Source organism: Opisthorchis viverrini (genome assembly GCF_000715545.1).
Source record: "Opisthorchis viverrini unplaced genomic scaffold opera_v5_327, whole genome shotgun sequence".
NCBI lineage: Eukaryota > Metazoa > Platyhelminthes > Trematoda > Opisthorchiida > Opisthorchiidae > Opisthorchis > Opisthorchis viverrini.
In genome coordinates this window covers 253,824-269,626 of record NW_008751989.1, presented here as the reverse complement: position 1 = coordinate 269,626, position 15,803 = coordinate 253,824, and positions in this window count along the sequence as shown.

Below are 15,803 nucleotides of genomic sequence, written 5' to 3'. Positions count from 1 at the left end.
TGCCTTCACAGGCAAAATAACTTAAGTGTTACGTACAAGGGATAAGTTGATTACCACGAAATACAGCCCAAATCTAAAGTCAAAATGATCAGCAGCTCAAACGAATGCATGAAATTTTCACGGTAAACTGTAGTCCGAATCTACTCATGAATTGCTGAAAACCAAAATCTTGAAGTTTACAGTTCAACACCTCAGTCATTCAGCCACAAAATATTTCAAGCTGTGTGCTTCAGTGTTGCAATGGTTCCTTATCAAAAATTGAATACTGCGTTTATGCTTTGTTTCTGACCGACTGTAAAGTGACAATGTACCTTCGATTCATTTGGTTGCGTAGCTCTGACGTAAATTTGTGGATTGACATTGAGGGTCACTCCGGTCTCGATATCAACTTTTCGTCGTTTTCCGTTAATGAAAAGCTCTGTTCACAATTGTTTCTTAAATCAACGCTCTGTTTGGGCAGAACCAATGCTCTTCGCTAGGCACCAGCAATTACACGGCTATAGAACCGCGATTGACGGGGAAGTATGTCATCTTTTGGCACTTGATACAACTTCTTTCAAGTAATGATATTTTCCCTGATTCTCTGTGTCGTAGCCGCACCTTTCAGTGCTGTTCGAGCAACCGCTTTCAGGTTGGCACTGGGATCGCATAATTATTGACGGCTACCTGTGACACACAGTGATGCATTGATCTGCAGACAACTGCTGGTATTCCAACAGCCTTTCACTGACATCATTCCAGACTTCGAGAGTTATTACCACTCTTATCTAACTGCCTCTCGTCTGTCCGAAAACTTTTCTTGATATTGTCAGTACCGGGATGCGTTGAATTTATCAGGCTTTTGGTTTTACCGAAAAATCTGAGGCCGTTCAAAACTTCATCTCTCACTTCTCAGACTTGGTGATAAGTGTGAGTAGATCATTCGGATCTTCTGTTGAATGGGTCATGGCTGATCGTGTTGCCTTGCATCTTTTCACAGTTCCTACCTCTACATCTATTGGCCATAAACATCTCAGCGGTGTGCTTTGGAGAGTGCGCAGTGGGAACTTTTTATTTCCTGGCATATTGTGTAATAGGCATTATACTTGAACTTTCCAAACTTTCGTGCTGGTTTATGCCAAACAGTACATTCACCGCCATTGAGGGCCCACATTTTCAAAGAAACACTCCAATCACTGGCACGCAGAGAATTACGCGACTGAGAGTTGACTACCGATGGCTTAGCGCTATTCACAAAAACTATTGAGATTCTGGTTGGTATTTTTAGTAAATCTGCTTACAGCTATTGCTAAAGCGACAAGTCGCACAGTTCGGCTAGTGCTCAGTATGTACGACTTGTGTTGTCTTGATCATTGATGCTGATCTGCTTAGATTTCGTTGACAATTCCAGCACAAATACTTTAATTCTGTTGAAATTCAACGACTAATTATACCGCCCGCTCGTACAAACCAAAGTGATTTGATCGATGATTCCACTTTGTGCCTCTGACCCAAAGGTGGGAAGTGGGAGAATGTAGGATCTGATTCGACCAAAGGCGCGAATAAGCGATTTTCAGGGTCTCCGTGCCAGACTATTCCCAGAGCCAATGATTCAGTAGTCTCATCTAATGGGTTTCAAGCGGCTGGCTAAACGCGAGGGCTCAAAAGGTAGGGCAAGGATGCCAGGCTCTTGATTCTTCTACGCACAGCAGATACTCTGCACCCGCATCAGGCAAGGCCTGCTTGTTTTTATTTTACCTTATTGGATAATTTTCCAGCAGTCACGATTAGCCATTGAGTGATCAACATGCATAGTTTATAGAGCAGCCACTTTTCATCCCATCTTTCTTTGGAAGAAGACTGCATTGCTGCCTCCACATTTACATAGCAAGGGATAGTCTTAATTCCAGGCTGCCTCGTGATGCGTCTCTCAGAAGTAGGTAAACTGTCTATCATTGTATTGTACTACTCATAAGGTTGCTGAAAATCCGTCGACAGCCCACGACCTGTTTTACCCCTTTTGGGGCTCATCAGGTAGGCGCAGTCCCCGGGGTTCTGTCAACCTTATGTTCTACTTGAAACCAAATAGCGATGACTCGACTAAACCATGAGGCGGCCCGGTGCAGCACATTCAGTTGCCTAAGAACATCATAAACGACAGATTCAGCTGGGTTCCAGGTTAATTCTGGAAAAAAACAAATTAGTTTGCAAATGAGTGTATATTCGCTAGGTAAACTGTTCTTAGTTGGCCTCCCTGGTGTAATTGAAGATTTAAAGAATCTTAATTTTATACTGCATGGCCTACTGGGTCTTTAGGGTTCTGGAGCTCGACCACCACGATTAGATAAAAGCCTCAGATCAAGATAACCTTTCAGTACAAATACAGTGTTACCTCAGTGTACAAAGTCACTTTGTAGAACTTATGATTAGCGTTTGACTGAAAGCCACTACAAATAAATGCGAGTTTCCCTTGTCATGGTACTTTCAGAAGGACGCACAATTAATCGGCTGCTACTTTTGCTTCAGTAAAATGTTACATGGTTCCTGACACGACCTAGTTTAAGTTAGACATTTGCGGACATTCCGCATATAGTAGCTAATGTTCGTTTTGGCTAAGTGAAAGATAGAGCGATTTCCCGAGAGACAACTTACATTCTAAAGTGCTTCGTATCTGCAAATTAGCGTTACGGCTTGGGCCAGGTGAGCTACGTTCGAATCTCGACCCGACTATTCGTATTCGTCGCTAGTTGGTCACACCGAGACTAAAACTCGAAGTCAACTCTTGCGCACACTAGTGTAGAGTGACCGGAATAAATGGGCTAAGATAGAATATGGACTTTTCAGAAAGTGTATATATACTCACTCCTCGGCCCTGTATCATCTTGAAGTATGACAAAGAATATATGAAACAAAAGCATAGTTAAGTAGCACACAGGCTGATCAAATGAATGTCCAATGGAGACAACGTTATTCTAATGCGTGGAAGACTAGCGGCTTGTTTTTAGGTAGATCACGGGTTTCAAGGGAGACAGGAGTGAATTTGTCTGCAGGCAAAATCAATCTTTTTAGAGAGCTAGAAATTACACCAGTTATTCTGAGAATCGGAGATGTAACCCCCTTTCTGAAGTAAACTACCTCAGCTTGTGCTGGACAAATCCGGGGATGACTCACAAGAAGTAAGAACAAATAACTTTCCACTCACGCGACCAAGTAGAAGGGGATAACCGGTCTGTCGTCTAATATCTATTCAGGCTGACCGAAACCACAATGTATTACATGAAAAATTCATGTATATCAGACAAGATGTAAACATTGGTTTGCGAGACCGCTTCAGTTAATTGAAGGAATAGCAAATCACAGCATCAGGGTACAAACAGTTCGCTCCAGACATGAGGTGACTCATCTTGTGCATTAAGCGACAAGATTTGATCAAGTCTGGATAGAATAACCGCCGGCCCAATACTACTGAATCAAAGCACCACTGATGAGTATCTGTTAGCTTATTTGTATGAATTTTTCAAAAAAAGGCCATCATAGTTCAAGTCACGCATAAACCTACCGAAATCAAGTACTTTTCTGGATAGACTGTAACCCATGACTCTGGATTCTGGATTAAAACAGAGACATCGAACGGTGGATTAAAGCAAACAACAGAAATGTTTGGTGAGATAGTTGTTGGATACACAGAATTGTTGATCTTGTCACTTTCACTTGGGCAGATCCCTTCAGTCGGGGCAAAGGACATTTCAGCCCACCCTCGCAAAAGCAGAGTTACAATCGGTTCGATTTTGTTCCTATTCGTGTGTAGATAATTGCAGTATCGGGATTCTCTCCCCTGTCGTCTATAAAAAGTACTGAGGGACAAGTTACCTGATAGAAAGTTGCATATACACAGTTCCGAAAAAAGTAATATTTCACAAGTGGACATAAATTACGTTTGCGAAAATTGACCAGATTATCATCCCGATTAAAGGGGGTTTATTTCCCGAGGATACTCGTTTGTACACAGCTACTTTTCAAGCATTTCGCAACAGACACTGTGGATTGCTTGTAAAATGTGGCAAAAGTCACGTTTTTGTGGAATATATCAGTCCTTCAGGAGTACGCGTCAACTTACAGACGCCTGTATGGGACAAACCATAGCTGCACAACGCGTGGAATATAGTGTATTTCCAAGCAATACATGGACGAACAAATGCAGAAATCTGTGTGTATGTACGCATCTGAAAGCACTTGCGAATTTAGACGTATTTTAGTAAAACCTGTAATTCGGTAAAGAGTTTCTGTTTATCGAACGCTTTCATCAGATTGTACCCATCTGATAAATGCACTACCATGCCGGCAGCGATTGCTTGATACAGTCCAGCTCTTCAGTGCACTGGCCTCTTCGCTTCCTATCCCGGTGCAAAGGGGCCACGGATACCTGCAAACGCTTTGAAAAGGTTACTTTTACTTTTTAACACTTTGTGGTACTTAGAGTAAATTAAAAATAATACTGCTATAATTGAACACCTTCTTTAGTAACCGTTAGGTTACAACGCCTTAAAATGTACTGTGGTTGATGTAAAGAAACAATACTCCTCTGAATAAATGCATTGAAATGCGCTGAAAGATTACCCAACATTCAGCAGTAGAAAATCGTTCTCAAATTACTGCACATCCCAAAATTTGCTGCTGGTTCCATCTTAATATTTCGTTGTTTTCTGAAAGATACTAAGGTGGACACTTCAAGGTGAAAACTGACACCGCTTCTCTCGTGGCCGTTATTCTCTTGCAAGACAGTATGAACATTCGATGAGATACCAGATCCTAGTTAAATAAAGAAAAACCTGCGCCTGCCTGATGAGCGCCAAGAAGGGCGAAACCGGTCGTAATCTATCGAAGAATTTTCGGCAACCGTGTGAGTAGTTTGTTTCGGTAGAACGAGAAAAACCTTTTTGGTGAAAATGGAAGAAGAACGCTTATGTATGCCATGCATTTCGGCAAGTATGCAGAAATCACGGAATCTTGCCTGACAGAAAATTTTAAGAAATCACTCAAAGATAAATATCTTATCATAAGAAATTTCATCTTGGAGCTTGTATATCACAAGCTTTTGAGAGACGCGATGTATACACAGGAGAACACGTGATTCGTTTTCTTCCCTCTTCAATTTTTGTACACAGCCTGACAAATTATGACCGGGTTATGGCCAAGACGGTGGAGAAATATTGGACCAAATGTCACACGAAAAACCCACACTGCGATAAGCCCAGTAAATAATGGGCCCCATAGTTACCAGTCGCTTGCGAAGAAAAATATGTCGTACTTCATAAGCCATTCCATTTGTATGGGCGGCGCTGCAATTGGCCTAGTTGCCGTCTAACCACAGTTGGAAGGTATATCTGCTGTCTAAATTTTCCACTGGCATTACCCTGATTGATAAGGCATCTTTCGGCAACATGGTAGCCACACACCCAGATGTTTATCGTAAATGTCTGGCCTCGGATTCCTCTAAGGATCACGTAGAACGTTGAAAATATTGCCTAGAATAAACCGAGATTTCTAATAAAAGCACTGTAATCGATTTTTTATCCCTCGTAGCTCACTATCAATGCAATTGTTAGGGATTTGCACCCCGGGTATCAAAAATTCAAAGTCAGCACGTTACCAGTACACACTTGAAGCAACTGAACCATCACTTCTGAAAAGGACACTTCAAGCGTGTCTGAGCCACATTTACTTTCGGAAAGTCACGAACTAATGTAGGGGGGCAAAGCCCTTCGCCGCGAAGTCATGCACTACCGGACACCCCCTAAACAGTTACACACTTTTGGACAAGAAATAAGACTTCTGATTCGCAACTTGTTTTTAGAAAAACTGAACATCCGCACACGTCCCCTTGAACTTTCATGAATATACGTTTACTATCACACAATCGTAAAAACAAACACTGCGAAACAGTTTTAAAGTTTCCTAATTATCCCTACCTTCCATTCGACGCAAGGCAGGTTTACCAGAAAACGATGCATTACTCGCATGCCTCATCAGTAGTATCCACCTTAACACCAAACATTCCGGTTGGGCGATTTGTTCACACAGCTGCACAATCAATCGTAGTCAAGCGATGCAGACTTCAACCACTATCTTGGACGTTGCTAGGTCAGCTCTCTCCGGAGTCTCCTGGGGTTCAAGCTGCTGTCCATTCCACATAAGGAAAAGTGTTTCTCGGTTTTTCGCGTTAGACTGACCTCTCTTACGGAAAGACATTACAACAGAAGCATTTCACAATTTCTCCTTAACTTCCACTGCTGCTGGGTCGCTTTGATTGGCTGATTGATTGTTCCTCATGTCAAATAGCCCCACAGAACCCAAAGCATCGTGGGATTTTTTCCTGACGGGAGCCGTGGCACGAACTGTATTATTCACACCTGCATCGCATCTGAGGCTTTTAGTAAACTAACTACATCATTCAAACGCTTCATGATCTAAGCATTTACTCAGGTATGGCTAGCATACACTGTTAGCCTGATGGTAACCCCCTCATCTTCTATGATAGATGCCCGCGAGTCCTGTTAGATGTGCGCTGCCAATGAATCTAAATGAGAAGCGAACAGTTGTACGGATGTTCTCGGCCTTTTAATACACACTGGCCCAACTTAATGAACGAAATCACCCTCAGAATGACATCATAATTGGGAGGACAGAGTAACGTGAGTTTCACACTCACTAATTTATATCTGACCGAGAGATTCACAGCACAATGCTATTTATGTGAACAGGTTTAGTTGACGAGTAAAAGAAGACTGATTGCTCCTGATCACGTGGCGAATACATATAAAATGCATTATTACTACAAATGGCACTATCTAAATAGGTTGCGCTGGATAATGTGGCTCCAAAGTCTGCCACTCGCGTGTTGGGGTTGCTTAGTTCATATTCAGGGGGATTTGTGATGTAGAAACGGCATTGCTTGTCAAAGTGATGACCTCACCTTTGTAAAGCGTCGGTTATCCATCTAGGCTCTGCATTTGCCATCTATGGGGCTTCAAAGACATTGAAAAAAATGGGTGACTTACTTATTTTGAACTTTCGGTTATCTCTCCTAAAGTAGTAGGGTTTGGAATTCTTCCATTGTATTTTTTTTCAAAATTGAGTCCAAATTTCATTGGCTTCATTGCATGCTGGAGCTATCAAGGTTGATAACATAAGAACAATTTGGAAATTACGGCGGTTAGTACCAGGTTTGGCGTGAAATGTATATTGAAATTTAGACGAATTTGGTTCAGAGACAAATTTTCTTGCCGTATCAGCTGTCTCCGATTCATCTGACAGATATCATTGGTCCCTAGCAGACAAGCGTGCCTCGTTTTTTAAACTGTGTTTGGGACATAATATTGAAATGTTCAGCCATGAAGCCAGCTCTATGCTGATATCCTATTCACTGAAAGAGGCGAAACACTTTTGAGAGTTTTCTTCCCTTTCCATAGGTTGGTTGCATGCTATTGGTTTGTTGTACCACCGTGCCTAGTATCAACGATTCAGCCTATGACGCCCATTAATAAATGACACCCCACCGGAAGCAAACTTATCTCTAGAGCAAGCGAAAACTATTTATAGTAAAGTTATGTTTTATTACAGATTGCAAGTATGGCACAGGTGGGAAAAACTCTTGAAAATGCAACAGTCTTTGCGCATCTTTGGCAAAGATAATATCTGGGGGGATTCGCTTTCCTCGTAGAGCAGTCTTCCAATCCTTCCCTTATTCTTAACCACGATACAGAAATGAAGAAAGAAAATTGTCTACCTATGAATACAGGAATTTCATGACTTCTAATAAACGGTGACTGATTTTGTACCTGTATCACGCTATCTAAAGCGGTTATCTTTGGCTTACACCAAAATGTAGCACAACCAAGCACTTAGTCTGCTATAGGTTGAACGGTCTCCCAAGTTGTACAGGACAAAATATTTCGTGCTTTGATCTGTCTTTTTTATGACCATGTTCCGACAGCATGTCTAGGCGGCAATATTCTGTTAATTACATTTCGATTGTTAGAGAGCGGCGGAATTTAAAAAAACAGCCTGTATATGTCCCACCGTTGCTGTCATATTGGATTGGAGGCAGTGAGCTACGTTTACCGGATTTGGTAATACATTAGTCAATACAATTAGCCTTTTGCTTTTGAGGTGATTTTTTAGCTACTTGAATGAAATACTGAGTGCCTACTCGGGTTTCGCTGCTGGTGACCAAACATACTTCTGGCCGTCTCTGAAACTTCTTGAAAGCCGATTTGTAGAACTTGCAGAGGTTTCGTTTAGGTTATTCTGCCTTGCTGCGTTGTGAATCAGGAATTGCTTGGGCAGCTCAACAAAACATCTATTTTGCCTTTCCCACCTAGGGAAATTTATTTAACAGTACATGAGACATGACTACAATTCCGGCAAATCAAAAGACTTCATGAATCTGCTTCTGGGAGGCCATGGTCTAGCATTGCATGCATTCAAGACGTAAAGTTGCTGGGGGACTTGCATTCGTTTAGCCCTCTGTTACCTGAAAGACGCTCCATTGCGTAGGAAGTTAGAAATCGGTGAAAGTTGTGAACACATTCCGGAAGTAATGGACAGGGGCAAAGCCTGACAAACCAAATGACAACCAGGAGATTCCCTAATAACTTAGTGTACTTGAGAAAAAACTACAACTTAAGAATAGTACGGTCTCGTTCTATCTCAGACCCAAGTTCGCCAAAAGAAGAGAGTCAGTTGCTTCCGATATTGCCCTAAGTTCCTGTAGATATCAAGTGAAAAGCACGGTCTTATATTTGAGAACCTAGTTTAATTTTGGTGCTGCCCAACGGAGAGTGCTTGCATTCATTGCTCTACTCTTGATAATGAATTCTTATTTACAGAAACAAGGACTAAGAGCTGTCTGCGCATGTTTATCTGGATACTTTTGGTTAACAAAAACCGTTTGATGCATGTAGACTTAAGCCCTAATTAACTATGCTGAAAGTTAACCATCTGTATTTGGGTTCCTTGTACATTCTGATACATCCTTATACATCACTGATACGTAGACTCGCAAGCAAACACACCAGAGAGAAATCTATTTGCCAGAAAAAAAAATAATCCGATGTTACAGTAGGTCTCAAATTTACAATGACAACTGAGCAAAGAGAGCCTTATCTCTTGCTTGAGCTAGCAGTTGAAGTATAAAAGAAATCTTCCTCGCTGATAGTGTGAGATTTTAGGAGTTTTCAGTTGCACTTTCGCCTTGTGTATGAAGCTAATCTACGCTTAAAAAACGAAGATAACTCTGAATCGGTTTTATACTTGCTGTGACCCATCAGCGAGGCGCTTTAGGAAGCAGCTAAGGAACTCCCTAGATGGTAACGTGTTGAAATATTTGTAGCTCGCGTGAGTTTATTGGTTGTTGATCAGGTGGCTGTTGATCTGTTCGCCGAGCTTGACAATTGGCTTGCAAACGTTTCGTCACCATACGAGGAGACATCATCAGTGCGCAGTTTGTGGGTACTTCTTCCTTGCCTGCGTGCTTTTATATAGCATTCGAATGCTATCTGTTATCTTCTGGCTACTTGAAGTGTAACTTGAAGTGCAACAAAGATCACAGATAGACCAATAGATTCAACAATATCCTTAAAAAAACTTCAAGTAGCCAATCACGTCAGAAGGTAACAGATAGCCTTCGAATGCTATATAAAAGCACGCAGGCAAGGAAGAAGTACCCACCCAACTGCGCACTGATGATGCCTCTTTGTATAGTGACGAAACGTTTGCAAGCCAATTGCCAAGCTCGGCTACCAGATCAACAGCCACTTGAACAACAACCAATAAACTCCCTAGATTTTAGGGAGATTCCCCATGAGACAATTCTCAATTAGGATGAAACAACTGTACAGGGCTTCTTGGCATAAACTGGATTCGCTCACAGAACAAAATTTCGTTTGAAAATCCCAAAACAATCTACAAATAGCTAGGAATGGAGAAGCTTTAATCTGAGAAGTAGCCACTCGAGGAGCCAGTTATCACCTGACCGTTCGATGTGGATTCCCTGCCTGTGACACTTTATCCGATCTAATCGCACTGTTTGTCAGCCGCTTGTGGCTCAGTGATTAAGTGTTCAAATTGCTGACCAGAAGATGACGGATTCGGGACTATCTATGAGTTTTGCGAGACACGCAATGCTGGCAGTTCTCAGTGAGGATGAAACAGCTGTGCAGCACTCCTCGGCTTTTTCTTATCGATTGGCTTCGGTTATAACATGAAACCTCAGTTGAAATATTTCTCTTTATTCGATTGAACTATTCAAGTTTAGGTAATTATGAAGCTCTACGCACGTCCTACTTGTTACTCAAGCATGAGGCGTGACTAATAAGCCGTGATAAGACAAACCAAATCGCCTGCCTTGATGTTTGTCATCGTAACATATGGGGAATATTCTTACTCTTTTGAACTGGTACAACGCGAATATTCTTCCTCACATATCTTCCTGTAGAAGAGGCACCGCAATCAGAGGGATAAGAATGTATCGGTTACATTTCACCCTACACACCCTGCTCATCTGCGTCACAGCTTCAAACTCAGAACAGAGTCTTCTTATAAAATGAGCAAAACGATCACATCAACCTTGTCTTTCACTGGTAGATTGTCGCTTATCGTCTGATACTGAAAATTTGGGGTGCATTTAGCAGTGCCTACATTCACATCTGTTATGCGAACAACTTCTACGGTCTAACTCTATTGTTGTGCCTTATGATCGGAGTGGGTTGTAAAACTGAGCGCAAGGCACGTGAGGGTTGTGTAGGCCTTAGTGTTTTATCATCAAACCAGTCTGCTCGTGGGATCAATGTGTAATGAAGGGTTTATCGTCATGGTTCATGGATGTTCAACGCAGAGCCATATTTGAACATTTTTTCGTCTGATGGTTGGTCCCTTGGGAACAATCCTACCACGTTGTCGGCAAACCTCCGAAAGGCCACTTCACATCTCACCTGCATAATGAATATTCCAATGAATGCTGTGACCATAAAATGTTAAATTTTTAACGGTCTACTACGAACACTACAATTACCGTTGCCACTGCTGTTGCCGCTACAGGATGAGTGTCGGGTTGCTCGGATCGGTTTCGCGTATAAAGTATTGTCTTTATCAACAGTTTTACGTGCTGGAGGCTAGAGCGTACACCGTCATGTTTTTCGTGCCTCGTTAAGGTCATCAAATTTTGATTCCCTGTTATTTGTTCTCGACCGCCTTCATTTCGGACATTGTCTACTCATCTACAAACAAATTTAGTTTTACAACAGATACACCTGAAACCCAGCTTAATCTCTCGTTTTTGGTGTTTCTATGACGTTTCGTGCAATTTGGTTTCAAGTAGAACGTAAGTTTGACTGAAACTCGGGGACTTCGCCTACTTGACGAGCCTTAAAAAGGGCAAAATCGGGGGTGGGCTGTCGAAAAGTGGCGTGTTTGAAAAGATCTTCTTTCAGAAAGGTAAAATTCCCGCAAGGTTGAATAACCAGATGCAGATGTTTGATGTTGCTTAAATAAATGATGCAATCTAGGCATCCAGCAATGCTTAACAACAGTAATTTGACAATGTGCTCTCCCTAAAACCAGAAACCAACATATCGCATTAAAGTTTTGGCTTTCAGTGTGAAATTTCACCAGACCTTGGTACTACACTGCCACCTAACATAAGGACACATTGCAAAATTAAGATATTTCTGGAAGAAGCATCCAAAAACTGGTGATTGAGGACACAAGTTAGATAGGCATTCGGAATCAAATTTCTAATCCTCATTTGCATAATTTTTGTTTTCACAATTAACCCAAAATTTTAGATGAGGGTGGCGTTAGGAATGACAGGTACAAAAATCGTCCAAATGAGGATAACTTTACACGTACAGCAAGGTTCCAATTGGTGGGCTCTGTGTGAATGACATTTTGCGTTTGGAAGCCTGTCACGAACATGCCATTGTCAACACTGTTCTTTCCACTTTTGAGGATATTGCTCACATAAGTCGCATTTGGGATCCACAGAATTTCGGTTATCTTTTTTACGTTGGATAGAAATCTGCATAGTCGTGCTAATCAAACTGCACTTCGGCCCCTCTGGGATACTGGTGACAGTCATCGACGGAAACAAGATGAGTTAAGTTGGAACGATCTGGAATGAAAACAAATGCTGCATGATGCCACCCACTTCGTCAAGAATAGAACAGCGGAATGCTCCGTGGGTAGTTGAAATTCCATTTTCTGTTGAACGGTGAACTACGTTCAGGTAGTTGTATTCGATGAGCGGTGGTGGTTCCGTGAACGACATTTCCATCAGTGATATGTATAAGATTCTTACGAGCAGGTTCCCATCACCTGCTGACCAGATGGTTGTGAAAACTATGAAGAACATGTGAGTTTGGATCATCAATAAAACACAAATTTACAACCATTTCATCGATAACCCCGGTCTCTAATACGGGGGTGTATTTTTTGCACAAAGAAACACAGCAAAGGAGAGCTACCTTCTGTCAAGTTTTTCGCCATCTGACCACACGAACTGTGAGAAAGACTGCATTGGTCCAAAAGGATATTCTAGGGCCGATAAACTAATAATGACTTTTATCGCAGTAGCTTCTTTAAGTGCAATGCATTTCACCGCATTAATTAATGTTGGTAAAGAGCCAACCAGAGAGCATGTGAAAAGTTTTTTCTCAGCCAATGACGCGGTTTTAGATAATCAAAGTCCAGCAAACTGCTTGAGGAGATTCGTGAGTTGTAGTTTACTTGACTTCACATCAGGTTTTCGCCTAGAAAAACAGATCAACGAGACAATACCAGACGTACCCGAGATAACCATTTTCCAGTTCGAGGCCTCTATTCAGCAGCTCCGTAACTCATTACCCTATCACTGCTTCTGGGTTAATTGACAACTTTATGGTGTAACGGTAATACTACTTATGATGAGGCATGCGAGTAATACGTTTTCTTGTAAATTCGCTTTACGTTCTTTGAAAAGGAAGATCTGTAGGTTTTATCAGGTCATTTAGAGCAAACTTTGTGAACAGTATAAACTCCGAGCAGAAACACCCCTGTGTGCATTACAAGACAACCTAATTTGCCCTGAATCGTTCAGGTTGGGAATTCCTAACCAACGCTGACCAGGTCAAAGCTTGCATAAGACCTGGACTTTTGTAATAAACATTTTATCCCGTAAGTGAAGTCAGTGGGTGCTGAACATTCGAGAAGCACTGAATAGCTGTGGGACGAGCGGCGCTATATCCTGCTTAAGTGCCACTTAACCACGGTGCTGATGGCCATTCGAGGCTGAATCCCTAATTTTTAAAAACCGCTTGTCAGAAGCTAACGTATTCGGAACTTCCTGGAGTTTCCTAAGATGCGGGATCCCTGATAAGGATGAAACAGTGCTGCTAGGCTTTTCAACATAGCATGGATTCACTTGCAGAGCGAAATTTCCATCACAGTTCCAAAATCTCCTCAGGTTATAAGCAAGACTTGGGCCTATTATCACAAGCAAGACAATGCACGCTGATTTTTCCCAATCTGCTTTGGACTAAGCTATGATAAGTTGAGCTTTGTCGGCCTTTGCCAGCTGCCTCCGTGACCCGGTTTTGCATAAGCCACTTCACAAGGGAAAAGAAAATCTATCTGGTTTGATGCATTTATTTTTTAAATGAGCAACAAGCATTGAAAAGACGATTCAAGTGGGTGATCGGCTGTTTGGACAGTGCTGAAGAACCGAGAAGGTAGGTGTCTGACTAATCCAGGGGGCGACCTGTATCTGTAGGGAACTGGTGATATCGAATGAGAACCACCGTTGCCTCGGAGAGCACAAAGCCGATCAAATTGGAGCGCGGTGGAAAGACATTAAGTGGAGCTGTGAATGAGGCCGAGATGTAGTAATCCGAAGAGCCAAGGGAGATGCGGTTGTACTATTCACAAACACAATGTGAAAGTGCATGCCATGTTTCAACTCAAGCGATGTTATAAGTAAACAGTCCGTTCCATTCTGACCACTTAATGTGAAGGAAGAAGGGATCAGTGCGTCTTAGACGTGTAATGTGGGAGGTGATGTATATATTCGAAATTGGGGATGTTCGTTTGGGAGAGTAGTTTGCATTTTAGAATTAGGAATCAAGCATATCTTAAGGGGAATTGAGAAACGGCGTTTGTGTAATAAACCAATTCCACCAGTTTAGGAGTGTTGAAGACACAAAATTCCGTTTGCCACATGCCATCCGACACAGGTGCCTTCGTACAGTGCGCGCTCACTTACCTTGACTCCTAATACCGTAACACTATCATGTCATATATATACCAAGTAGAGACATTGTGTACAGATGGCGTCTGACAAATAGCACCCCTAACTCAGGTCAAGATATGACCTCAAGAAAGTGAGTTTCTATGAGTATGGGTGAGTTGGATTCAAGAAGACTGTTGTTCCGGGCGTCTAAACTCAGTGGAGGATAGATTGGTACACACACAAGCCACGGACATATAGGAAGGCGCTAAGCACAGCCAGCAGTAGAGTACCTTACCAGAAAGGAAGACCCGACTCACCGTTTTGGTGCGACCACCAGAATTTAAAGTGCGCACAAAAAATTAGGTGTCATGTTGGGACAGTCAAACACGGAACTACAACAGAGAACTGGCAAGCATAATATGAGAATAAACAAACGGCAAAAGTGTATAGGAATATCAGACGTTGGTAGAACACTTGCATTCTATCGGCACAAAACACGGATTGAACCTACAAAACGTGAAAAGTCGGTGAATGTTAACAGGGGCAAGGAGATCATCAAGCATCCCAACCTAGATGGAACATAGGACGTTGTACTTGCGAGCTTATGGAGACCGGGTCCGGACTAACCCAGTTGACAATGTGCGGTGTGCGTTCAGTAGTCAGAAGCAGCCACTGTCAAAACTCACTGAGATCCAAGGTAGAATATTCAACCTACCCCTCAGCTAATCAAATTGTCAAAACCCTGAGTCACCCATGTATACCACAGAAGATTTGAACGATATTTAGCAGGCTTTGCTAACACGGTTAGTATGAGTCATAACGGCCAGAACCCCAAACACGGTCCTAATGCACGTAAGCTATTCCCTGTAGCCCTGTTTAACTAGTTCTCATTCATAGTAAGATTTGTTACCAACTAACCTTGAACCTACCTGTGAACTCGATGAATCCGATAACTAGGCTGCTTTATTTGACGACGTGTAGAAAGCGAAACATTGCTCGATACATATAAAAAATGACTTTCAAACGTTTTGATAAAGAGCGATTCGGATTAACGGGCCTAAAGGCTACGAAACCTAGCCAAATGATCAACACAAAATATTTCAAGCCTCAGACGCCTCCAAGTTATGATCGTAATCAAAGTGAAAGTGACTATAATGAGGCCGAATGAACTCAATGCTAGAGAACTTTGCCTGCCAGCAATTGTGGTAGGCGTGAGAACCTCATTAACATCGAGCGGTGGTCACCGGATATAATAAGTGGGACCTGCGGTTCGGTAACATGTTTATACAAAATCCAGTCAGCTCAATATGTTTTCTGCTCCCGCAATATTCAAAACGTCTGTGAAAACAAAATGGACTTCAAACGGACCGAATGAACTTGAACTGTTCAAAAAGTTTTAAATAAACTTCCAAGAATGAACTGTCCAGTTTTCTTTAATAGCTCGACAGGAATTATTATTATTGAATTTCGTTCACAATAAGATTCCACTAGGCTGTATCACTCAGTAGGTTGTTGCCTGCTAAAAAGTTCGTACGCTTTCTCATCATGGTGGTGAATGCCAGTC